A 27,922-nucleotide genomic window follows, 5' to 3' on the forward strand; every position below is an offset into this window, starting at 1 on the left:
GACAGTGTGGTCTTAAAACCGAGGCTGGTCTCAGAGCTAGGCCTCAAAGTTGAAACTGAGGCCTCCCATGTTCACATAGGACTGTGGCCCAACACTGTTAAGAGGCGGTGCTGCGGGATGTACTGTAGTGTACGCCCACATTCATGCTTCATCCGCTGACCTGTTTGCCACGTAGGCACGGCAGGAGGTCCAGCAGGGAGTCTGTGATGTCCTCCTCAAACGACTTCATGACTACAGACGTCAGAGCCACGGGCCTGTAGTCATTTAGTCCATCTACCTCAAGAAAAATCCAAGTTGAAAAGTTTACCAGCCCTTGAGCACTTCTCTGATTATCGTAGCTAAATGAGCAACTTCCATGACATGTTAAAAGGCTTGTAATTAGCAGTTTGTGTCCAATGTGACTCGCAAATGGACAGTGTAACTTAGATTAACCACTTGATGTGGATGAGGTCCTACTGACACACTCTTTGCTAATGGTCGGGGGTTAGCTGACATTTTAGCTAGAGCTGGATTTTTGGCTTCAATGAGCATTACAGCTGAAGTCTCCAACTAGAAATCTCAGAAATTCCCACTTCCAAGATCAGATGGAGCTTATTACTTGCGAGAATTGATTATTCACTTTTAGCAAAGAAGTCAGAGACTAGAATGAGGGCACATCAGAGCCGTCTCCATTATAAAACAGAAAGGAAACAGTGACATTAAAGACTCAGTAATGAAGCTGGAACATGAAGAACACCTACGGGTCACCTCAAGGCCATGCTGAACTGAAACCACAGACTTATTTTCTTCTCACTTCTGATGAACTTGTTTTCCTGTAGTAATGACAGCAGCGACAAGGATCTTCTCTGCTGGCTGCAGAAGCTGCAGAGTCGTTTCACCTGGGGTCTGCAGGACGAAGACCTGGAGTTGGAGGACCTCAGCAGACAGATGGAGCATGACATCGACCGTCAGCTGGGACAGCAAGGCAACATCGCCCACTCCTACAGCTTTCTGGCTTACGTGAGGTACACATTCGCAGATTTTAGAAACACGCACCACACAACTATTGTGTAATAACGTTCCTCGGTATCAGGTCCTGGTGAAGCTCTCTTCCCTCATAAAGGGGAATTTTTACCTGCCATTTTTTATGTAATATTTGCTCAGCGGCCCCTCCTGGGTTTCTAGAAACTACCTGGAGACAACTTGTAGTGTTATAGATGCTATATAAATAAAATTGAATTGAATTGGATCAAGTCCACCACTGCCGACTAGGTCCAGCAGTACTTCACAGTGGACTGGGTATGGTCTTCCATTACAGAATGGGTCCAGTAGTCCAACACCAGGAAATTTTGAAGAAGTCTGTACATAAATTACATCTCCGTAGTCCAGCACAGACAAGAAAGTAGCAAGAACAAGTCTCTTTTTGAAGGAAGATCAGATTAATTCCAAAGAAAATAATCGGGTTATCCCATTTTTCTTTATCACCTGCTACATACGAGCATAAATGAGAAACTTAGCAATCAAGGTTCCTAGTATGGTGTATCTAAGAACCCCCTGTAGAATTTAATTCATCCATCCATCGTCCGCCGCTTATCCGTTCCCGGGTCGTGGGGGCAGCAGCCTCAGCAGAGATGCCCAGACTTCCTTCACCCCAGACACTTCCTCCAGCTCTTCCGAGGGGAGTCCGAGGCGTTCCCAGGGCAGCCGAGAGACATAGTCTCTCCAGCGTGTCCTGGGTCTTCCCCGGGGTCTCCTCCCGGAGGGACATGCCTGGAACACCTCCCTAGGGAGGCGTCCAGATTGAATTTAATTCAATTCAATTTTATTTGTGTAGCATCTAATACAACAGATGTTGTCTCTAGACACTTTCCAGAGACCCAGAACATGACCCCGAGCAATTATTACATAAACAATGGCAGGTAAAAACTCCCCTAGTCCCCATTCAGAAATGGTGACAGATAGAAGATTCAGAACCTTCAGTACTACTTTTGTAAACTTCCAGTGCAGCACTGTACTACAGATACTACAGTATCATCAGCATAGACATTACATTTTCCCTGTTGTACCTGTGGTTGATAATTAAAATGAAGAGAAGTGGGACCAGGATCCATCCCTGAGGAACACTCTATAGTATCTATAGATCTGTCTGATAAAATCTTTTCAAACCATCCAGGTATCTTCAAGGTAAACAAGAGGAGGCGCTGTCACTTCTTAACCAATCAGAGCAAAAGACCCGGGAGTGTTATGGTGAGGAGAGCGAGGAGCGCCTCATCGTGACGTACGGAGACCTGGCCTGGTTGAAGTACCACATCGGAGACCATGAACAGGCAGAGACCTACTGCCAGAGAGTCGAGGACATACTGGTACGGAAAAGTAGTCAATAGAGTAGCTAGCCTAGCTTCCTGTGGCTTTATCCAAAGAACTGGATACCCTCCCTGAGACTTCCCCCGTAGGTTCTCTCAGGAGTACTTTCTTCCTTAGCTTAGCTTAGCTTTATCTTTTTTTCCACAATGGGGAAATTCTTTCTCTGCATTTAACCCATCTCTAATTAGACTAGAGAGCAGTGGGCTGCCATATGAACCGTGCCCGGGGAGCGGTTTGGGGTTGAGGGCCTTGCTCAGGGGCCCAAAGTGGTTGACCTCAGTTGCAATCCAGGGGCTATCCATCTAAACTATCCATCCATATCCATATCTAAACTATGATGTTAATTAATATTACTTTATATGATTTCCATCCATCCAAACATTCTTGTTTCAAATAAAAAGACGACATCTGAAAGAAGAGCTGGCAAAGCTGGAACCAGGACCAATGGAGCTCTGCTCTGCTGCGGCGGCTCGGCCCTCCACCACCGATGTGATGGCCTGATTGAGGTCCTGATAGACCTCTTCAAACATAATCCAAAAAAAGTCAGGACACTGTGCAAATAAAAACAGAATCCAGCTAGAAATCAGGCGAAAAAGGGCAAAAGATACAATAATGATAATAATAATAATTATAATATTAAAGCTGCAAGCAGCGATTAACGGGCCCTCACGCATGCAATTGTCACCAATAAAGGTCAATGACTCAAAACTAAGTCCGATGACACCACCCATGACTGTTTATGTCAAACCATTCAAAAGTTATTGCAGAAAATAGGGACTATCAAATATCGACCAATCAGAAGAAGGGACGGGGCTAATTTGCACCAATTATGTTCAAAGACTCAAAACCGAGTCTGATGACACCACCCACGAGTCTTTATGTCAAACCTTTCAAAAGTTATGGCAGAAAGTAGGAACTATCAAATATGGACCAATAAGATGAATGGGGGTCACGCTTTTTGGCGTCTATCGTCGCCACGGCAACGCTTTTGACTGAGAAAAGTAAAGACGCACATTTTGATGTATAACACACCTGGGTGCACGTTACGGTTCGGGCGAAGAATCGGCCGAAGAAATGGCATAAATTGCACCAAAATTACATGATTAATTCAAAATGGCCGACTTCCTGTTCGGTTTCGGCCATGGCACCAAGAGACTTTTCTTTAAGTTGCGACATGATACAGGTGTGTACCGATTTTCGTGCATGTACGTCAAACCATATTGTGAGGCTTGAGGCACGGAGTTTTCTAGGGGGCGCTGTTGAGTCATTAGGCCACGCCCATTAATGCAAACAATTAAATATCAAATTTTTCGCCAGGCCTGGCTTGGTGCAAAATTTGGTGACTTTTGGGGCACGTTTAGGGGGGCAAAAAGGCCCTCATTTCGTCGGAAAAATAAAAACAAGGATAAAAACATTTCCTACAGATACAATAGGGCCTTTGCACTGTAAGTGCTCGGGCCCTAATAACTGACTCAATAATACTGACTCACCATGGACCTAATGATTTGTAAATCTCAAAAAGCTATATTTTATTCCCAGTAGATCATAACATTTCCACATTTAATGGAAACTATTTAATCATTTTGAATTTGATGGCAGCAACACATCTGTAAAATTTAGAGCAGGGTGGTATCTCCTCTTCTTTTTACGTCCGTAGACGCGTTTGAGGGGCGCGGCTTGGTGACAGGGCAACTGGACATTAGAGTTTATAGAATCAGAGAGGAATTTCACCTCTTCCTGGCTGTTAGATGGAGGTAAAACTGTAAATGGTAAAGGTTCAGATAGAGTGATAGATAATTAATCCTGTGAAGGTAGTTGCTTTGTCAGGAGACACATCACGTTCAACAGCCATGTAATAGCTGCATAGATACGTACGTGCATTAATAACTGTCCCAGCTTGTGTTTCTCTCAGAACACAGAAACAACAATGAAGAGACATAAAAACAAGAGAAAATACATCTATTCAGTGACAGGTGATCTTGTCACATGATTGATTTCCTGCAGGAGAAGCATCCCACTAGTTCAGCCACCGTCCTCCATCCAGAGGTGTATGGGGAGAAAGCCTGGACCTACCTCAAGTTCTCCAAGTCTTACTACCAGAAAGCCATCGAGTTTTTCTGCAAAGCTCTGGAGCTGAGGCCTGATGACTGCGAGTTCAACAACGGCTACGCCATCGTCCTCTACCGGACTGAACAGGTACAGGCACGCAAGATGGACATCACCATCCGGAATGACAAACCATAAAGATTACTGTAACAGCTGCCAGGGACCTGGCACCGACTGATCTCATTACAGAATCATGTGCAAATAACGTTCTTTGAGAAAAACACTATACAAATACATTGATTTTACTGCATCAAAGCAGAACAAACAAACAACCTCGGACCTATTACAACCATTTAATGAAGAAAACATGAAGCAAAAAAAGAACAACAATCAGGCCGGTGTTCTGCCATTCCATGCTCCCTGCCAGAAAATGCTACTTTGTGGTTCTGCGCATGCGCACAGTCGATTTTCAAAGTTTGATTGCGACGCCAATCATTTCTTGCACGATGTAAAAAGGATAATATGGGATGTTGAGTATTTGATCCTTCAAAATACATTACCCATGACATGAATTGCATTACACTTTGTGAAAATTATACGATAAAGAGAGAAAAAAAACAATTCTATCGCTTTATTTGATATTCATTCGGCTATACACCTTTATTTAACCAGGCAGGTCATTAATAACACATTCTTATTTACAATGACGGCCTGGCAAGAGACAAGGACCACTTGGGGGAAAAGGACGTGGTTTAGGGAGTAAAACACAATAAAATTGTCCCTCTACAAAGGTAGAAAACCATTAGGTAGCATTTTTTGGCAAAGCATCAAAAAAGTGGCAGAGCACCGGCAACACCAAAGATTGAAGAGTTGCAGCCATGTGCTGCTAATGACCAGCAGATATGCAGAACTGTATAAGTTTGGTCATCCTGCTGGTTTCAAACAGTCAGGTGTGTGCTAATGCAATGCCAAGAGTAAAAGATATCAGCAGTATTCTCAGACAAACAGTAAAGGTTGTTAAAACCATTTTCCAAAAATTTGCAGTCCAGCGTTCCACAGTAAAAAAGATTATTTCACCGATCCATCTACCCAGCCCTCAATCCATCCATCACCCATCCACCCATCATCCATCCACCCACCCATTGTCCATCATCCATGCATCATCCATTCACCCACCCATCATCCCTCATCTATTGATCATCCATCCACCCACCTATTCATCCATCCAAGCCACAGGACAGGAGTGGACCATGAAAATTACAAATCTAGATCAGAATGGATTAAAAACAAAAGAATCATGATTTCAGAATGGCATAGTCAAAAGCTTAGACCTGAACCTGACTGATATGGTGGGACCTTTGCGTATTACCAAGGACCCACTGTGATGAGATGATGTTTGAGTACTAACACATGACTGTAAGGAAGAACGTATTTTTATGTCACATGCACCGAGCTAACAGAGGTCTGATCTGCAGGATAAAGAATATGATCAAGCAGATGTTGAAGAGTCTCCGTGCACCAAACAGCTTCGCAAGGCGCTGGAGATCAATCCTGACGATGGTGTCCTGCTGTCCATGCTGGCTCTGAAGCTTCTCTATCGCCATAAATACAGAGAGGCTGATGAGCTAGCAGAGAAAGCACTGAAGTTGGGACCCGATGACACCCAGATCCTCCGATACATCGGCAAGTACTTCCAAAAGCAGGTAGGTGCAGTTTAAAGCTACTCCATGAAATAATACCACTTCTGACAAGACAGGGGCAGAGAATCTATAGGAAATTCAAACTGACACCACTGCGGAAATAGGAAAAACTGCAGCTCCTCTAATGACAGCTAGGGTCATGATTAGGACCTGCAGTTCTTTTACCATCCACTAGGGTTTGCATCCATGTCTGCAGTTCTTCTAGACTCTCTAGAGGATGCAAAGGTTGTAAAGACTCCTGTTGTTTCTTGATTGGTCGTTCCTTGGTCCTTGTTTTATCCCAGCTGTTCTTCTTTCATCTCACAGAAATGTGGATAGGTAGTTAAATTTGGCCAGAATGAATGTACGGTCCTTGTTTCAGGTTGGTAACACTGTGGATTGAGGATTGATGGATCGATTTGATTTGTATTACTTAGGAATATCAATCCTCGAGCAAAATCAATTAAACTTAGCTAAGGAATCCTGGCATTTTTCCAGGCCTGCTGATTCCACCTTTTTGTCCATTTAACCAGGTATGAAAGGAGTCAGTTCTTACTAACAGAGCTCGGTGCACACAGAGTAGCTTTAAAAGCACTCGCCAGAGAACCTGCAGGTGACATCACAGAGGGCGTGTCCAGTACTTAAACTGTTAATGCTGTCAACCTCTGGTGTAAGGACAATACCTGTAGTGGTACAATGTGGTCTAACTAGACATGTCGGACCGCCCCCACTCATTAGTACTGTATTATCCGTGACTCTGTAGTGACTGCAGCAGATCTGTGCGCCCCCATGTGGTCAGCAGAGGTACTGCAACACTGAGCGGTTTTTAGAGATGAGGAAGCAAACCTGTCTAAGAGCTAAATATTTAAACCTAGTCTTAACTTTACATGTCTTGTGAAGTGTTTGTAATAAATTAAATTTGACCACATTCAGGATGAGGTAGACCGCTCCATTGACCTCCTGCAGCGGGTGCTTAAGCACAGCAGCCAATCATCTTTCATCCACCAACGGTTGGGTCTGTGCTACAACAGGAAGAAGAACAACCTGTTCTTCAAAACAACCCATCCTGACAAAGGTACGACGTATCAATAGCTCAAAATCTTACAGCCGTGAACACTTGGCACTTTTTTTTAACAATGCCATCATTATTATTTCTTAATCCTTTAAAAATGAGAGCCCCCTGTACAGCGGGCACATGTCATTTTAGAGCAGGACCGGAGAATAGGCTGGTGTTTGTCGATAAAACTTACTCCAGATCATCTCCTCTCAATTTTCAACCATTGTAAAGAAGATTTGTGGACTTCATGGTCCATTCGAGGTCTTGTGCCCGCAGAGAGACCATACCATCACCCGTCCACCACTGTGCTTGACAGTGGGTCTGGGGTGTTTCTGCTCCAAACATGGTTCTGGACACTAAGAACAAACATTTCCACTTTTGTCTCATCAGTCCAGAGGACATTGTTCCAGAAGTCTTCTGGTATTTCTATCAGATCTTGGGGTAAATTTGTTGGGCACATCCGCTGCTAGGACAATAAACCTTTGCGTAGGTGTGAACGTAGGAGGTTATTGATAGGTAGTACTTGTTCTTTTCCAGCGGAGGTGCAGAGGTGGAGGAGTCTCAGTATCAAGCACCTGGAGGAGGCCATCAAGCTGAAAAACACCTTAACCTACAGCAAAGCTGAGCTGGGTCTGCTGTACGCAGAGGACTCCAAGATGGCGAGGTACAACAGTTGACTGACTTATTGGGTAGTATGAAAGAAAATTATGTTAGAACCCCCTCCAAACGCACGGCATCTCCAAAAACCTGTTAGTGGTCAGCTAGCTGGGTGTTCCACTGGAGGGAAACTGCAGCGGTGACAAATGTGATGTTCTGATTATTTGAGTGGATTGATTTGATCTCTTATCTGACAAGGTTATCGACATGGACCAATAACGGTCCGCCCCTGTTCTTTCCACAGTCTAGTGTTTCATTTAGCATGTTTTCATGTTTTCATATTTCAGCTAGGCTCAGAATATTTTGCTGTGGATTTATGTGGGTTTCCAGATGTTCCTGGAGGTAATCCAGGTGTTCTTCCTATGTCTTCCCAGAGCCCAGCAGATGTTCGATGATGTTCTGGAGAATATGGAAGAGGAAAGCCCCAGTATCCGCCAGAGCATGTGTCTGCGCTACGCTGAGTTCTGCCTCCACCACACGTTTCAGAGAGACCGCGCCGTCACCTACTTCAAAATGGTACGACCTGATCCTCATGTCTCTGTAGCTTGTGTTCTGGAGGTGTCCACAAGCAAGTGCTGTGCTTCAGAGCATTAGAGGGCAGCTTTACTGAGCCTCCTGAATCCTCCAGGTCTGTTTCTGGCAAGATTTTATTTGCGGTTCCTCTACCGACCGCTGGTGTCCAGATCCAGACCTGCGGTTCCCCCACCGGATCCATTGACCTCCATGTTAAAAAGCCCAACTTTGCAACAAAAATAGTATTATTAAATTATATTATTATTATATTTACAATCTGGTTCAACAACAGTTTTGGTCCGTAGTAACAGTTTATATACATTACAACTGTATGGGGGAATAATTGTTATGAACCTTCGGTAAAATTAAATCAAGTAATAATACATGTATGTTTAATGAGGCAATTTTGATTGACAGCATGTATAAACAATCGCATTTTTTAATATGCTTTCTTGTGCATATTTTATGTTCTTGTGCGTACTTTCACGTACTTGCATCCTTGTGGGTACTTGTGTGTTATTAGACCTGGTTCTACTAGTCCTGGACTTGATCAGAATTACCAATATTAATTGTCATACGTTAGCATGAGCTAAGTCAGCAAAGCTAAAATGACTAAAGTTGCTGCCAGTCACTTTGTCTTGGCAACAGGTACTGTACATGTTGAGGATATTTATTTATGTTTTTAAGATTTTTTTGTGGCTCTAGTGGCCCTTTATTCAAGTTGCAGACAGGAAGGGGGTAGAGAGGGAAAGAATGGGGATGACATGCAGCCAAGATGCCATTTTCATCGTGCATGTACGTCAAACCGTATTGTGGGGCTTGAGGCATGAAGTTTTCTAGGGGGCGCTGTTGAGCCATTAGGCCACGCCCATTAATGCAAACCATTAAATATCAAATTTTTTGCCAGGCCTGGCTTGCGTGCAAAATTTGTTGACTTTTGGGGAACGTTTAGGAGGGCAGATAGGCCCTCATTTCGTCATGTTTTCGGTACTCCCCCGGGCTGGGGGAGTACCGCCCCCCCAGTCCCCCCTGAAGCCCCGCGCGTGTGAAGGTCGTATATACCTGGGTCAACACATCTGGGGTGAGGCTGTGCTCGTTTGGCCACACTCAGATAATGAACCCTAGGCTGAGCCTTCTTCAACATGAACTGGACTTGTGTGTCCCATTTCTGGTCAGAGGAGAGCTGTATTCCAAGTAGCTTGAATGTGTCTACCCTCTGTAGAGAAAAGTTTTTCCTTCATCCATGGACTTGAATAAAAACACTGGAGTCAGGTTTCTGCTGGTTTTCCGTCCAAATACTGGGCAGGCCTTTATTGCAAGAATTGCAATCAGAACCACACACAGGAGAGCCGGCTTCCCGGTGACCGACTCTGAAAACCTGTGGATTTTCACTCATCTTTTATACTGTACAAAAAGGAGGGGGCTGCCCCCAAACTTCATCAGTTTTTCTCTGTTATGCGCAACCTGTCTCATTTACGCTCCTATCTGACAGTTTCTGGCCCCATTTCTATGAGATCACTGGTATATTAGCCCTGAGGCTAATAACCATGTCCTTAGTCTTCACAGCATTGGCTGCAAGACAGTAGGTCTGACCCCGGGCTGTAACTGCATCAACCGCTGCTTGCATCTGTCCTGGCAGGGAGCCCATGAGGTGTTCGCTGAGAGTCAAATCGGACTCTCAAATCTGAAGAGGTCCTTTGTTTTAAATGTTGTGATTCAAGTGGCTCCACACGTGTTTTATATATCGACCGTCCGTGCAGCAGATTAGTCTGCATGTCAGGTTTTTCAGGCAGGGTATCATGGAGTGATTGCTCTTTAACAATTCATGCCTCTCCCTTTTTGTGTCCAACAGGTTCTGGACTTGGGCACCAACACGTCACAAAAGAGGCTTGCTATGAAGGTCTGTCATTGTCCTCAGTGATGTTCTGTGGTACTTCTAAATGACCCTCTAACTGATGCTGGTTCACAGCATTTAGTGATGTTAATGTTCAAATGTTCAGTCTTCAAATACCGGTATGTTAATGGTGTTGATGCAGCTGTTTCAACTTGTGATGTCCTGGAACCTCCGTTCAACCCGGTTCACCCAGGTCTCATGGTCTCGTAGCGCACGTTCACACCAGGAGACCTTTGTTACTTTAGTGTCTAAGTCCCTGGATTCCTAAACCAACTGCTGAAGGAGTTGAGGAGTTGTTGATATTGTGGGAGGGAAATAAAAGGAGAAATGGCTCCTAATAATCTGAGCATTGCATTAATCGCTCCCTTGCTGAAGTTACACCAACATCCTACAATTTCATAAGTTAAATCTGATTTGCTATCTTTAATGTGTCCATCTTGAACACCTTCTTTACCTCTTCTTCCACAGAAGCTGAGGATGATAGCAGAGCGGCGTCTTGACAGAAGGCGCGACGACGCCGGTGCCTTCGCCATTTTGGGAGCTGTGGTTAAAGCTGAGGGCGATCTCAGGAAGGCGGAACAATATTATGAGAGAGCTCTGGAAAGAGACAGGGGCAACGAGGAGTATCTGTCGGCTCTGCGCAGGCTGCGCTCGGAGCTGGTCCAACAGGAACCTGACTGGAGGTCCTGAGGCATCGCCTCCAGCCGCTGCTCTGATTCAGTTTTCATTTGCTCTGTTTCATTATTTTACACAAGCATTCTGTGGACTGATGCGGTCACAGGTTGGGTTTTTATGGTTTTGTGGTGCTGCTGCTTCCTTACGGGCTACCTTCTTCTACATAGGGTCATGTGACCAATAACCCAGCACAAATAAACATTTGTGCTCTAAAGTTGGACATTTAACACGGAGGTCAGTGGGGATGCACTCGTTTTTGCAGACGCCCTCTAGTGGTCAGTCGACGAACAGCAACCAGTCTAAGTTCTGCACAAGACTCAACCTGGAACTTAGAAGGTTGGTGCTTAATCACAACCAACTCCGTCAGCGTCAGCGTCCTCTCTCGGTCTCCAGGATTACAGGTCGAGCCTCGCCCGGCTGCCTTTAGAAAACCTTTATTTTGTGAAACATCACATAATAAATCCCCACCGCCCCACCCTCACCACCCCATGTTCCCTGATCCTCTAAAGGAAATACGAATTAGAAAAATAATAAATTACATAATACCTTCTTCAAATCATACAACAAAGTAGAATAAGGCAAGGCAAGGAAAGTTTATTTGTATAGCACAATTCAACACAAGGTAATTCAAAGTGCTTTACATCAACATTAAAAGCAGCAAGACACAAATAAACAGCAAATAACAAATAAAATGAAATAAAATTATAAGAAAAGAGGTAAAATAATAGAAAGCACAAGTTGTTAAAAAGTAAGAGAGTAAGGGCTGGTAATCTTTTCGCACAAAGTCCCTGATCTGGAAAAAAAACGGAAGTGATGCGTCCGGGGTAAACCAAATGTATCAACCAGGTGAGCGAATAAGGCAAATATCCCCACAATATACAGAATAACTTGAATTCCATTCCCGTACCAAGCGCGGAAGGACTGATCTATCTGGGCAGGTGTGAAAAGGTGGTTTGCCTTTAGAAAACCTTAAACAGCTACAACTCTGCAAACTCAAAGTGAAGCATTAATATTCTAAAACTGTTTATCCAACATTCCTGGATTTCCTACATGATTTTTCTCTTAAATGACGTTTTCTTTCTTGTATGTAACTTCTATACATTAATCCTAAAGATTTTGATGTTTTTCTCCAAAGTCCTTGTTTCTGTTTCAATCAATAAACATGTTATTGGCTTACAGCTGAATTTTAATGTATGAATTAAATGTTGAACTCGTGCTTCTTGTAAAATTCAGTGACATCTGTGGTTGTCCACTTCTGCGCTTCAGTAAAGCTAACAATTTTTAATTTCTTGACATTGTTTACCAGTCAGATAGTTAGTCCACTACCTTAACTTCACTAGTTTATTGCAACCGGATAACTTTAGTCCACCTTAATTGGCTACACATTACAACGTCAGTGAAGTGACCTTAATTAAGCACCGTGATGTAAATTACCTGGAGTCGGGCACACTGGACAAGAAACGTAGCAACCAGATGTGAAATTTATTAACCTAATAATCTACAGTTCTCATTAACAGACGGCTAGGAGACAAATGCTTCTTGATATTTGTTGTTTTGAGAAAGCGGCGCCACAAGCTAGCTGGCTTTATTTTCTAGCTCAACTTGAATTGGAGCTTTTTTTCTTCTCAACTCAATCTTGGTTTTGGGCCACTAAAACGCCCAAAACAGTCCTGTGTGCATCATCATGTCTAATAAGACTTACCAGAGACATGAAAATACTCAAACAAAAGCAGAACAGCTCAGCAACAACACATTTGTTATAAAACAAAAGGTTTTCTTTTTGAAAACCAAACACTTTTGTTACGATGAGTCCAGTTGAGCGACGATAAAATAAAGAGGAAATATCAAATACAAATTCTCTTCTGTACACTTCAGATGTTGGGAGCTTTTATTTTGAAGGCGGCACAGATCCCATCTACCGGTAAACATGATTTTAGATGGGAACATTTGTGTTTGTTTTCTTGATTGATGGTTTCTAAAATGTCACAGTCCAGTTGGTCCATTTGATGTCTTAATTCCTGATGTTCAGGTGACGACAGAATCTGACAGCAGAAGATGGCGCCCAAAGTGAACTTTTATTTTGAAAGTCTGTTCTTAAACAAAGGTTCATCCAGGATTTATTTTGAAAATCTTAAAAAGAGAAAGTGATCTTCCTGATTACAGATCTTCCTGCTGGAGAGTCTGTTTGCGTGGGTTCGCAGCAAAGTCCAGTGGTGTTTCCACGGCAACAGTCAGGACACCTTCGAGTTGCCGCTGCAACTCCTCATCCAGCAGCGACGCTCCAACCACGAACCGATCCTGAACAGCAGATTAAATACTCATTAAAATCATTAAAAGTAGTTACAGGATCATCTGGTGGTAATATTTTAGTCTTCCTGTCTTTCCTTCCTCCCTCACTCACTTATTTCCATCCCTCCTACTTTAATTCTTCCCTTCCTTTCTTTCTTCCTTTCTTTATTTCCTCTTCTCTTCCTTCTATTTCCTGTAAAGATTCTCGCTCACATGGCTCGTTTCTCTGTCAGGGCTTGTCCACCGACTCAGAATCAGTGCTGGTGCTGGAACCGGTTCTACTAAGAACTGGATGGTTCTCCTATTGGCCGGAGAGCGCCAGTTTTTTTGGCACCGACTTGGGAGGCGTTCCTCACAGCTGGCGGTGGAAAAGCAAAGAACTGGTGCCAAGTCTGGCGCGAGCAGACTTGAAGTTTTGGCTTTCATCTTCTGTGTGATTGAAGGTGATGGTAGGTTGCGAGATGTGGTAGGATAGCGAGGAAAACCACGAGGCAGCAGCATTCAATGACGAGCTGGAAAAACATTTCTGTTCTCAAACAAATACTTTAGCAAAATTAACTAAGAATAAATTAGCGAAAACTTTTTTACTATTTGATAGATAGGTTATATAAGTACAAATAATCTGGAGCGAAACGAAACCTTGGACTCACTGGAGGAGTATATGGAAGAGAATTTCAACAGGATTGTCATGGGGGAAAAAAACGGAGCCACCCTGAACGCCTCATCATCCAAAGATCCCGGGATGAAAATTCACCTGGAGCCATCTCCCCTCCAGGTAACACCACCGCGGACGTCCTGCTGTCCATCGACAGCCGTTTGTCCAGCTTCGACTCCCGTCTATCCCTCCTTGAGGTTCTCCACTAGGAAATACAAGCGTTGCAGAGATCCCTGGAATTCAGCCAACAACAGGTGGAATCGCTCACAGCTGAAAACAGGGATTTAAAGGAGTCGGTGAATTCTCTCACAGAGGGAATGAACCAGCTACAAAGAGAGAATAAATCCATGAAAGAGGCCGTTTTAGACTTACAGGTCCACAGCATGAGGGATAACCTAGTGTTCTCAGGGATACCAGAGAGGACGGATGAAGACCCGTAAGTGACTATCCAAGATTTCATCCGAACCCACCTGAAACTTCCTGAAGATGTGGCGGACTCCATCACATTTCATCGCGTCCATCCCCTGGGAGAAAGAAGACCAGAAGCCCAGAGACCTAGACCCATTGTTGCCAAATTTGAACATTTTAAGCAGAAGGAGCAGGTGAGAATCCGGGGCCCCCGCTACGTGGACTGCCGTTTTCCGTTAACGACGAGTTCCCCCTGGTGATCCTGGACCGTAGCCGGGTCCGGCACTCATTTGTTCTGTTCCCAGTCACTCTTTAGTTGTCGCGGTGGGTGACGAGGAGGTTCCCGGCTCCTGCACTGCGGCTGCAGCAGCAGCACCTGAGCATCCTGACTGACGCTGTGCTTCAAACACAGACGGACACGATCAGCGCTATTATATTATAAGTCTGATATGTGATGACATTAACAGTATGACATGACTCTGGCTTCATTTCACCACTTCACCGCCTGCGTCACCAGTTCTCCATATCTTAAGACTGTTCCTGCGGGAGGGTCAGGGTTGGCGTAGGGATACGCACATTTTTCGGTTAGTTTGTTCTTTTCAAATCCCAACCTTTGCGTAGAAGTTGGCTTGCGCATCTTTCAAGCCCTGTTTTGTGCGCAAGCGAGCTTTATAAATGAGGCCCCTGGGTCTTTGCGATACATGGCGTTCTCTCCACCCAACTCTCAGAGACTACACTTTTTTCTCAGCTGTTCATCACTCAAATTCTAGGTTCGATTATTTTTTAGTCAGTAGCTCTCTGATGAGAGATATCTCAGAATCCCAAATCCACCCAATTATTATTAGCGATCACGCACCAGTTTCTTTCACTCTGGGGAAGAGGGGGAGCGTATTATCCTCTAATTATCCTCTAAATTGGATTTAATACATCATTGCTTAAAGATCCCGACTTTATACATTTTTTTAAGAAAGAATGGGACATATTTTTGCAAAATAATGATCAGCCAGAAACATCAGCGAGTGTCCTATGGGAAGCAGGAAAAGCAGTAATGCGAGGTAAAATTATTTCCTTTTCCTCAAATAAGAAAAGGAAAGATAACTTGAAAACAAAATAATTAGAATGCAAAATTAAAATGCTACAGGAGGCCTTCCGGACCTCTGCAGACGAATGTATCCTTAATAGAATAAGGAAAACTAAAATAGAATTAAATTAAATAATTGACGCAAAAACGCAGTTTCTAGTACAAAGGCTTCGCCTGGAAAACTTTGCACACGCTAACAGATCGGGGAAATATTTAGCCAATCAATTAAAAGTAAACAAAGAAGAAACAACCATAACATCTATTAAGGACCAATCAGGGGAAGTTACACATGATCCTTGTTTAATAAATTCAGTTTTTAGAGACTTTTACTATAAACTATATTCATCACAAATTTAACCATCTGACCAATCCATCGATCAGTTTCTTGGAGAAATGAATCTGCCAAAGTTACATCAGGAACAGGTTACGAATTTAGATTCACCGCTCTCAATAGGAGAACTTCATGAAGCTCTTCAGCATATGCCTAATAATAAAGCTCCGGGCCCAGATGGCTTTCCAGCCAAATTCTATAAGGAATTCTGGAGCATATTAGCACCAACATTTTATAAAATGATCCTAAATGTTAGGAAGAATAAAAGCTTACCCTTAAATATGAATTCTGCTAATATTAGTCTTTTATTAAAACCGGATAAGGATCCTTTGCTCCCATCGAGCTACCGCCCAATAACATTGATAAATGTAGATCTTAAAGTAATCAGCATGGCTCTTACCAAACGTCTGAAAAGAGTCACCCCTTTTATTATACATCCAGATCAAACAGGTTTCCTTAAAGGTAGACATTCTTCTACTAATACTCATAGATTACTTAATATTATAGATTATTCGAGTATCAATAAACAGGAAACTACTATTATATCTTTAGATGCTGAAAAGGCATTCGATCGGGTAAATTGGAAGTTTCTATTGGCAACTTTACATAAATTTGGATTTGGCGAATCTTTTATTATCAAGCCACACACGGCCAAAGTTCCAGGGGCCGACCTCGGGACCGAGCAGACCAGCGAGACAGCTCGGGGGGGCGTCTCCGAGGCCTGTGACGGGGATTCTTGGCGTGGCTCGGGAACTGGACGGGGCTCGGGAACTGGACGGGGCTCGGGAACTGGACGGGGCTCGGGAACAGGACGGGGCTCGGGAACAGGACGGGGCTCGGGAACAGGACGGGGCTCGGGAACAGGACGGGGCTCTGGAACAGGACGGGACTCTGGAACTGGACGGGACTGCAGAGGTACCCGGGTCCGGGGCGCCGGCTGCGGGGGTATCCGGGTCCGGGGCGCCGGCTGCGGGGGTACCCGGGTCCGGGGCGCTGGCCCCCCCTCAAGGGACAGATCCCAGATGTCCCCACAGTCCACATCCAGGGCGGGCTGGGGGGGAACACGGGTCCTCGGAGCCGGCTGGGGGGGGCACGGGTCCTCGGAGCTGGCTGGGGGGGGCACGGGTCCTCGGAGCCGGCTGAGGGGGGGCACGGGTCCTCGGAGCCGGCTGAGGGGGGGCACGGGTCCTCGGAGCTGGCTGGGGGGGGGGGGGTCCGGGACCATCACCGGAGCAGGGGCTGATGCGTCCGGGACCACCACTGGAACAGGGACAGGTGCGTCCGGGACCACCCCTGGAACAGGGACAGGTGCGTCCGGGACCACCCCTGGAACAGGGACAGGTGCGTCCGGGACCACCACCCGAGCAGGAACAGGGGGCGATGCGTCCAGGACCACCACCACCAGAGCAGGAACAGACTGGAGCGGGTGCCGACGTCGCCTCCCCTGGGTTCGAAGACACCTGGGCCCCCCTTGAGCCAGGCGTGTTCCCCAGAAGGGGGGAAGAGGATGGGGCGCGTCCGAGACCACCTCGGGAACCAAGTGAGGTGCGTCCAGGACCACCACAGGAATATGAACGGGAACAGGAGCTGGAGCTGGAGCTGGAGCTGGAACAAGCTGGGGCTGGGGCTGGCGCTGACGCCGTCGCCGTTGCTTCCCCTGGGGCTGAGAACCCCCGGGCCCGCCTCGAGCCTGGCATGTTCCCAGAAGGGGGTCCCCATTCTTCTCTGCCTCTCGGCGGAATAACTCAAAAAGAGTAATATACTCTCCCGCTGGGTCCATACCGGTCGGTCCGTTCTGTTGTGGTTTGGTATGTTAAGGACCCAAGTGCAGGAGAGAGAGGGAGGCTGGAGGCAGGAGTTCTCAAAAAACAAAGGGATTTAATCCAAAAGGGCAAAAGCAAAGCGCTGCAGAGCAGGATAAATACAAAAACCAGGAACAGGAAAAAACAACGAGGAGACATGGAGGAAGAACCAGTACGGACCGACAGGGAACCAAGGAATGACAAGACAAGATATACTGAAGGGATAACGAGACATGACGAGACACAGGTGCAGACACAATCAGGGCAGATGGGACACAGGCGGGGCAAGACAGAAACTGAAAGTTACAAACTGGGGGGAAGTGTCAAACACTGACAGCATTAATATTAGCACAACTCTGACAGCCTGGTGGGAATTCCTTAAAGTAGCTAGAATTTCACTTTTTCCATGTGACAATACACCCATATGGAACAACCAGGATATCCTGAAAAATGATAAAAAGATGGTAAACTTTGCTCAATGGAGAGATCAAGGAATACGGTATCTACAGCATGTAATCATAGGAGGACAGTTTGTACCTTTTAATACACTTAGGGCTCGATTTACTAAGATCCTAAATAAAGAGTACTAAATTGCGTGTGCACTGAAAAAGTTTGCACGTGCTGTTGTTGTGTGTTTTGCGGGTGATCAACTAAGATTGCGTGCGCAATTGATAACAGGTGCAAACCGCAGTATTTAAATAAGGGTTTGCGTGTCTTACGGTTTGCGAGCGCAAAATGAAATTTGACGAGTTGGAGTTAGAGATATTAGTGGAAGAGGCAAATTGTTGTGCCGTATTCAGCACCCCTGCCGTGAAAAGCACCCCCTCGTATATTCAATGATAAGTAGACCAAGACAAAAAACAACACACTCACACAAACACATACTTAGGAGTTTATATTATATATATTTACAAATATTATGGAAGACAACACAGTAAGCAGGCTATTAATTAATGACATCAATAACCATTTACCCGATTTTTGTTATCTGTGACTGTGATTGTGGGAAAGTATGACTATTGTGGAATCCATGAGCGCATTTAAACATGAATCATTAACACAAAACTGGACGCTAAACAGAACGTGACACGGAATGAAAATATAATTTTTGGCAGACGAGGGGGTGCTTTTCACGGCAGGGGTGCTGAATACGGCACAACACCGGGGTATGACAACTGCAGAACAAGTATAGGCGCACAATAAGAAACACGTTTTTCTCCATGAAAACACGTGATTTATTTATTATCACAAATAAAAAAATGAATGTGCCTCCTGTGGCAACCTTTTGCTGAATAATACTCGATTTAACATTCAAATAAAATATTTCTCCTTTTGCATGTGGAGAATCCTCACCACAAGTTGAGCCATCCCCACCCCAGTCCTCAAATCAGGCACCAACAAGCATCCCTGCGTAATGAGTTTGAGTTTGAGTTTATTTTATTTATAACAGGGACAATACATATTAATGAACATATACATGTAAATATGCAAGATTATAGCCAACGGCTAATTTTCATCTTTAGTCCCTTAGGCAGGTTAGTGTCAACAACATAAAATACTAAAATCAATAAAACAACAGTAACGACAAGTAGAACAGTTAGCAGGAGGAGCAATTACAAGTGTCCTTAAAAACACAATAGGACAGAAAAGGAAAAGAAAAGCAACATCAATGAAAAGTATACGGTAACACTTTATAATAACTACACACTATTAAGCATTAGTTAAGCATTAGTTAAGCATCAGTAAATGCTTAATTGATCATGAATTCACCATTAGTAAAGCATTATTCATACAATACTAAGCATTAATAAACACAGTTATAAACCTTACAACTATACACTATTAACCATTAGTTAAGCATCAGTAAAATGCTTTATTGATCATGAATTCATGATTAGTAAAACAATATTCATACATTACTAAGCATTAATAAACACAGTTATAAACCTTACAACTATACACTATTAACCATTAGTTAAGCATCAGTAAAATGCTTTATTGATCATGAATTCATGATTAGTAAAACAATATTCATACATTACTAAGCATTAATAAACACAGTTATAAACCTTACAACTATACACTATTAACCATTAGTATGATGCTTAATTGATCATGAATTTATCATTGGTATAGCTGGATTCTCATACTTTATAAATGATAGGTTAACCATTTATAAATAAGTATTATATGTCTGTTAATGGTTCATAAGATCATTTAGAATGTCTAAGTAAATTATATACGAACCTTCTCATACTTTATAAATGATAGGTTAACCATTTATAAATAAGTATTATATGTCTGTTAATGGTTCATAAGATCATTTAGAATGTCTAAGTAAATTATATATACGAACCATTTGTATGTATATTTATGCGTACATTTGTACACGGTTAGTGTTAATACATGTTTTATAAACACTTATTCATACTCAATGAATGATTTATTAAGGTAGTTACTACTCATTAGTTAATGGTTTCACGAGAGCCCATCTAAAGTGAGGACTATCTATGCCTTATAGGGCATTTATAAATGAGATAGAAGCAGTGATATACAAAATGTCAATTTTTATTTCAAATGAACGGTAACACTTTATGCCCTTGCAGTTTAAAAACAAAATAAACATTTTTGTACTTAATGAAAATTATAAACAATCTGCAATCTTATAAACATGAAATGGAAATAAAATAAACATTCTTGTAATGTAAACAAAGTGCCAAAAATAACATTAAATAAAATCTTTATAAAAAAAAAAAAAAAAAAATCTGAGCAGGTGTGAAAACCTAATAATTCACCTCTCCTAAAAAATTACAGAAGTAACTAGTAATTAAAACATTCTGTTTTTAAACTACTGAACAGGTGTCAAAACCTCCCTAGATCCCCTCTCCTACATACACTATGCCAACAGTGTATGCCAGCTGTACTGTACTGGTCAATAAGGTTGATGTTTGTTCAGTGTCACAAGAGTGCTATACAGGACTGTCCCAGAAACTTAGAATATTGTGATTTTCTGTAATGCAATTACAAAAACAAAAATGTCATACATTCTGGATTACAAATCAACTGAAATATTGCAAGCCTTTTCATTATTTTAATATTGCTGATCATGGCTTACAGCTTAAGAAAACTCAAATATCAAATATCCTATCTCAAAAAATTAGAATATTCTGGGAATCTTAATCTGTAACTTTATCACAATATTCAAATTTTCTGAGACAGTCCTGTATATCACTCTTTGTTGTGACAGTGAACAAAAAACAATCAACCTTATTGACCAGTACAGTATAGCTGGCATACAGTATGTACACTGAATTTGTACTGTTAACCACCCTCCCCAATCTAACTACTTGTACTTTCGAGAAATGTCATGAATTAACCTGCCAAATGCGCCATCACGGTGTTTCTTTGCAAGCCATTCATTCCACTCAATCACTGCAAGATGGTCAGAAAGCAAAGTCTCAGTACGATTGCCCCTGAGCCTCCAGATCTGCTCCTTGTAGGATCTCCAGGCCCTCTCGATGTGCTGAGTATGGGCACCAGTGTGTGGATCTACATACCACCTGCTGTGGTTGACAGTGTGGTGATCATAGCCTAGTGCAGGGAGTACACGGTAGGCACGCCATTCGTCGCTGACAACTGATGAGCCAACCTTCACATGGTGAGCGATCAAGGGGACTAGATGGCCTCGAGTTCTTCTCTCTACCAGTCGTAGAATTGGCCTTGTAGAGGTTTGTTGTTGAGCGTGCTTCACACCCAGCATCCCAAAGACCCACTTCTTTCTTTTCCAGCCACCAGCCATTCTTCCTCTCCCATACTGATGCAGGAACAAAAAAAAAAACAAACATGTACACAGATACAGTATGAACAAATACATTAGTTGACTGTATTTCACAATTATGTGAACTATTACGATAACGCACCTTTCTTTTGTGCCGAAAATGGCTCTCATCAATTACCACAAACTCCCTTCTTCCACCAATCTGCTGGCCTGTACGCCTTCTCATTCTTTCTACTGCAGTGACACAGACGTTCCTTATTCTTTTTGCCATTTTACTTAAAGTAGTTGAACTGCCTGCAATGGTGTCCTCCATCATGTCTATCTGCCGCAGGCGTAGACCCTGAGAAAATCTTCAAAGACAAAAAGAAATAATGTTTATTGTTAACATGTAAAGAGACTCTCAACAATGGTAAGGGATGGCAGGCAAACACAACAGGGCAAAGTTCAGGGTGTTTTATTCTCAGGTACAAAAGTGGCAATTTACTTGGGGCGGTCCCAACATGCCAGTGGGGAAAACAAAACGTACATCATTAATCCCAAAATACAAATTAACAGTGTATGATGAATTAATCCAAAAACATACAAACAAGCTAATTAATTAATTAAATTAATTAAACAAACAAAGAAAATGCAAAATCCATGGTCATATGAAAAGTTAAACCTTGAAAACATGCAAAACAGCTCCTCACAGCAACAGCAGGGCCAAAAGAATGAACTGAGGGTTTCACCTACTTTTAAACCCAAGCTTTCTTCAAGACTCCACCCACCCGTCATAAACCATTACAGTATTTAAAACTTAACAAACCTGTACCTTTAATCAGGGTCCTCCCCTCTTTTAACAAATCAATCATTCCCAATCTATATTTTGTAATGTCATTTTTAACAGCATTTATTTACCATAACACCCAAAAAGGAACATTTAATTTGGTTTAATCCACCTGAACTCTTCCAAGATGCAGTTGGAATCAATCAGCAGCAATCAAGTGAGGGCTACAGTGACTATGGGCTCCCCATGGTCAAAAGGTATAAGTGAATTTCCTTACATGTGTTTTTGGACTGTATTTATCCTTGTGAGCTACTCTTTGTTCTATGGCCTCTGATGTAATCGGGTAGATTCAAGTGGACATATAGAGGGTGAGTAACACACAGCGGTGTCCGGGAGTGTGTATGAGTGAATGAAGGAGAGTAAACATGGCTTTACATTATATTATGTCATTTGGCAGATGATTGTATCCAAAGGGACTTACAATATCATATTTGAGCCCCATGTAGCGAAGAAGGGGCAAGGCGACCTGCACTAGTGGAGGAGCGGAGGGAGCGGTGCGAGGTCTGGAGTCTGACCATAGACTGCATGTATGGAGGAGGAATCAGGTGTACTGCCATGTACTGTAGGCTAGCACCAATGTCTTGAATTTGATGCATGCATAAGAACCTTTCGGTAAAAGTGAGCTGCAAGTATGTGCATGGATTTCAGTAACTCAACCTAATCAAAATAACTGACAAAACATTCTATGCATGATTTTGCATTTTGTATGTTTTATGAGACTGGCAATGTAGTGAGCCTATGATATGTGTTTAATGTTAGGCTATTACTTGCTTACCTGTACATGAATTCCATCCATTTACATATGGAGATCTTCGAACGACTGAAGATAGACTTGTGTCTGACCGAAATTTGTTTCGGCCTGTGTGCTCCTTGTCGACAAACCCTAAAAGAACATAAAACATTTTTTTTAAATAAAGGAAATACCAACATCCCCCACACCATGTAGGGAGTAAGGAGTTAACGTTACTGCAACTAAACTTTGTTTTGCTCTAAATCACTGGTTCTCAAACTTTCACGGAGGACCCCTAAACTCACACAAATTAGACCACAGATTCACATCTGATACCATGTCTGTGTTATTACATGGAGTGTAAGAAACCCATGGCCAGAATTGCCATACATTCTGTCATTGTGTTATCTACGGATGGAATAATTCATAATTCAATAAATAACTTATTCCCTTATTTGCTGGTAGCCCCCCCCCCCCCCCCCCCCCCCCAAGGACGCCGCTTGTTTTGATACAAATGGCAGACTTGTAGTGGCATTGTTCTATCTGGTTTTATATGCCATTTATATGCCAGTACGCTATATTAAGAAACAGTAAAGTAATAAGTAGTGAAGTTACTTTTCAAATGCAGTAACTAGTGAAGTAATCTCATTACAAATTACAGAACTAGCAATAAATAACTAATTACTTTTTTTGACTATACTATACTTTACTATACTAGTAAGGACGTGAAAATAACAGACTTCTTCAAAGGATTAACAGACCTAATATATGAATATAAAAAAAATATAAAATATTCTTACCAAGCATACTGATCTCCACTGTTCACTCTCTTCTTCAATTCCATTTTCTGATGGCATATTCTGCATTTCATTTTTCTTTTGATAAGTTTCTTCTTCTGAAGCCACTTTATCAGCTTCAGGGATTTTTTTTGTGAAGTGTCCTTGGAAATTAGATTCTTTAATTTTCTGAATCTGCTCATCGTTTGCCAAATTTGAGGTTTTTCCACGGCCTGTTGATAAAGTAACTACTAACTGCCTTCTGTGTAGTCCGCTACATGAAACGATTGAAAAACCCGGGTTTTTTGAGCGCCCAGAACCGCGGAGGATTATGGGTATTGTAGGACTTCGCGTTCAGGACACTACTGCGCATGCTCCACACTCGCAGAGCAAACACGTTGCTGTTTCAAACAACCACGCGGATTGCAGAGGTGCTGGAGGTGATGGAAAACTCGGTGCCAACTCGAAAAGGCGTGCGGAGACGGGCACAAAAAAATATGGAGCCAGATACCGAAGACATGCCCGTGGATTTAACAAGTGGTGAGTAACTTGTTTCCTTTCGATGTCACCATGTACAGCAGAGGTGGGTAGTGTCAGAGTATTAGAGTGTTTGAGGTACTCTGCTTTACAGCTGTCGTAACGTAGCTGTTGATGTTTTACTCTAGTGGGTGTTACGGCAGTGGGAGGGGCTTTTACGTCAGTCACGTGTATGCTGTGAACATGAACCCGAGAGCTCCTAGATAAAGAAGTAACAACTTACCTGTGTGGACCTTCCGTGATTTATTACATGGTGTCAGAAGTGGCCAGTGGTTTTGCAAAGAGTGTAAACCATGGCGAAGTTTAACCCACCGGAGAGTTTCAGCTTTGATAAACCGACGGAGTGGACCGACTGGAAAAGGCGGTTCGAGAGATATCGGACGGCTACGGAGCTCAACAAGAAGTCGGGTGAAGTACAAGTGTGTTCCCTGGTGTACGCAATGGGGAGTGAAGCGGAAAATATTTTCAAGTCGTTTACTTTTACTGACCCAGGACACCAGAATAATTACAAAATAGTAATGGAGAAGTTCGACGAGTACTTTTTCCCACGGCGGAATGTAATCCATGAACGTGCTGTTTTCCACCAGCGCGTGCAGCGGCCTGGCGAGCCGGCAGAGACTTTCATTAGGGCTCTCTATGATTTATCAGAACACTGCGAGTTCGGGGAGAGTAGAGATGAAAATATTCGAGACCGAATCGTGGTGGGGATTCAAGATAAAGAGCAGTCTCGTAAGTTGCAGCTCATGGCGGATCTTACACTGGCGCAGACTATACAGTCTGTTCGCCAGTCAGAGACAGTGAACATGCAGATCAGTGCGCAGGCAGCAGAGGCCACGGCAGCCACGGCATCCGTACATGAGGTGCGGGGCGCGCGGAAGAAGGATATAAAATGGCAGCGCAACGCCAAGAGAGGGGGAAAGACGGAGCACGGGAGGAAGTGCAGCCGGTGTGGGAAAACGGAGCATAAGGATCCAGAGAGATGCCCCGCTCGCAATTCAGCTTGCAACAAATGTGGCAGGAACGGACATTGGCAGAGCCAGTGCAAAACCAAAGCGGTGAGTGAAGTAAGAGAGGCAGATGAGCAGAGTGAATACTTCCTGGGATCAGTGAATGCTAACGTGAGTGATGAGTGGACAGTGCAACTTCTTCTGGGTGCAACTCCTGTTAAGTTTAAGATCGATACTGGGGCTGATGCTAGTGTATTGTGTGAAGAGACTTTCAATATGCTCATTCCAGAGAGAGAACTGAAGCAGACTAGTGTATCTTTGACCAGCCCAGGGGGTCAATTAGACTGTAAAGGACAATTTCAAGTTAACACCACATACAAGAAGAACTCATACTCATTCCCAGTGTATGTTATTAGAGGAAAGTCTGTTAACAATTTACTCAGTAGATCCACTGCAGCTGAGATGGGCCTCGTGAAACGGATCGAGGAGGTCCATGGTGCCTTTGGAGAGCATGGCACGCTCAAGACGGAGCCTGTGAGGATACAGCTCAAGGACAACGCCACCCCGTACGCGGTGCAGACTGCGCGCAGGGTCCCAATACCGCTGACGTCCAAGGTCAGGGAGGAGCTGCGCCGCATGGAGGAGTACGGCATCATAGAGGAGGTAACCCAGCCAACCGATTGGTGCGCCCCCATGGTGCCCGTGCTCAAAAAGAACGGAAAGGTTCGTATATGTGTGGATCTTAAGAAACTAAATGAACAGGTAAAGAGAGAGAGATTCATCTTACCTACACCAGAGGAGATTACAGCGGAGCTGTGTGGAGCAACGGTGTTCTCCAGCCTTGATGCAGCCTCGGGGTTCTTCCAGATTCCTCTGCACAGTGAGAGTAGCCTACTCACCACATTCATTACGCCATTTGGCAGGTACTGTTTCCGGCGCTTACCGTTCGGGATAACGAGCGCCCCAGAAATTTTCCAAAGGAAAATGTCGGAGACACTTCAAGGCCTACAGGGCGTCTCAGTTTACATGGATGACATTGTTGTGTATGGGAAGGACATGGAAGAGCACGACCTCCATCTCCAGAAGGTCCTGGAGAGAGTCGAGTCTGCTGGGCTCAAGCTCAATAAGGAAAAGTGTAAGCTCAGACAAGAGCAGCTCAACTTCCTGGGCCAGGTGGTCGACGCCACAGGCGTGCGGCCGGATCCAGCAAAGGTGCGAGCAATCCGGGAGCTCGCTGCACCAGAGAACGTTCACGAGCTCAAACGTATCCTGGGCATGGTGAACTATCTCGGTAAATACGTGCCGAACCTGTCCACAGTGGGCCAGCCACTGTACGAGCTGCTCCGGTCCAAGACAGCTTGGACCTGGGGTCCAGCACAACACACAGCTTTTGAGAAGCTAAAAGAGCTACTGATGACATCGCCAGTGTTAGTGTTTTATGACGTCAACAGACCCACCGCTGTCTCAGCTGATGCAAGCAGCTATGGGCTCGGTGGCGTGCTGTTGCAGCTCCATGGACAAAACTGGAAACCAGTCGCATACTGCTCAAGGAGGCTGACCGACGCAGAGACCAGATACGCGCAGATCGAGAAAGAGTGCCTGGCGAGTGTCTGGGCCTGTGAACGGTTTGAAAAATACCTCTACGGCCTTGAGAGTTTTGAACTTGTGACAGACCACAAGCCCCTGGTCCCACTAATGAACAGTAAGGACCTAGACAACGTTCCATTAAGGTGCCAGAGACTTCTTATGCGGCTCATGCGCTTTAAGCCAGTGGCTGCGTATGCGCCGGGGAAGACCCTTGTTGTGGCAGACACACTGTCACGGAGCCCTCTGAGTCACACGGAAGATGGGAGAGACACACACTCTGAGGTTGAGTGCTACATTGCAGCAGTCATGGACGGCGTGCCAGCTACCCCACAAAAGATGGACAACATCCGAGCAGCTACTGCGGCTGATGAGAAGCTGCAGACAGTGATCAGGTACATCAGGTTCGGCTGGCCAGAACACGCATGCCAAGTACCAAGTAACATACGTGAGTACTTTTCTATGAGAAATGAACTTTCAGAGTATGGCGGGATGGTCGTGAGAGGAAGCCGCATCGTGATACCAGGGACGCTGAGGGCAGAAATCCTTGAGAGAATCCACGACGGACATCAAGGGCTCTCAAAGTGTCGGGACAGGGCAAACGCCGCTGTCTGGTGGCCCGGCATTTCCTCACAACTGAAACACAAGGTGTTGTCATGTCAGTCCTGCTGTGAGTTGAGAAGAGCACAGCAGAAGGAGCCGTTAATCTCTACCCCGCTCCCCGACAGACCATGGCAGCGCATAGCTCTGGACTTATGTGAGCATAATAAACAGAACTACTTAATCATCTCAGACTACTACTCGAGATATATCGAGATACTGCACATGAAAACTACAACAAGCGCTCATGTCTCTCTGAAGCTGAAAGCTATATGCGCCCGCTACGGCATTCCAGATGTGGTCGTCAGCGACAACGGGCCGCAGTTCACAGGCACAGAGTTTCAAGACCTCGCCCGTGAGCTTGACTTTGAACACGTCACCTCAAGCCCACACAACGCACAAGGCAACGGTCACGCAGAGAGGGCGGTGCAGACCGCAAAGCGAATATTGAAACAGAATGACCCTCTCATCGCACTCATGTGCTACAGGTCAACACCATGCAGCACAACTGGAGCCAGCCCAGCTGAACTACTAATGGGCCGGAAGATTCGAACGACACTGCCTACCCTCGAGAGAAACCTGCAGCCCTCATGGCCCGACGGGCAGCGCATCAGGCAGAAGGACGAGGCAGAGAAGAAGAAGCAAGCCTTCTACTACAACCGACGCCATGGGGCCAGACCCCTACCCCCACTTCAGCCTGGTGGTAACGTCCTC

The 27,922-nt window shown here is 44.2% G+C and overlaps 1 protein-coding gene and 1 long non-coding RNA gene across 2 annotated transcripts in view; one reads left to right on the forward strand and one right to left on the reverse strand.

Moving 5' to 3' along the window:
* LOC133419773 (NACHT, LRR and PYD domains-containing protein 12-like) overlaps positions 1–27,922 on the forward strand; it is a 125,318-nt gene that overhangs the window by 49,864 nt on the left and 47,532 nt on the right. The window lies entirely within an intron of this gene.
* On the reverse strand, positions 21,131–22,898 carry LOC133419556 (uncharacterized). The gene is made up of 3 exons (XR_009770535.1): positions 22,810–22,898; positions 21,351–21,558; positions 21,131–21,244 (listed from the first exon to the last, which is right to left on the reverse strand). It is a non-coding gene; the product is annotated as an uncharacterized LOC133419556 (long non-coding RNA).

Source organism: Cololabis saira, chromosome 19, assembly GCF_033807715.1.
Source record: "Cololabis saira isolate AMF1-May2022 chromosome 19, fColSai1.1, whole genome shotgun sequence".
Taxonomy (NCBI): domain Eukaryota; kingdom Metazoa; phylum Chordata; class Actinopteri; order Beloniformes; family Belonidae; genus Cololabis; species Cololabis saira.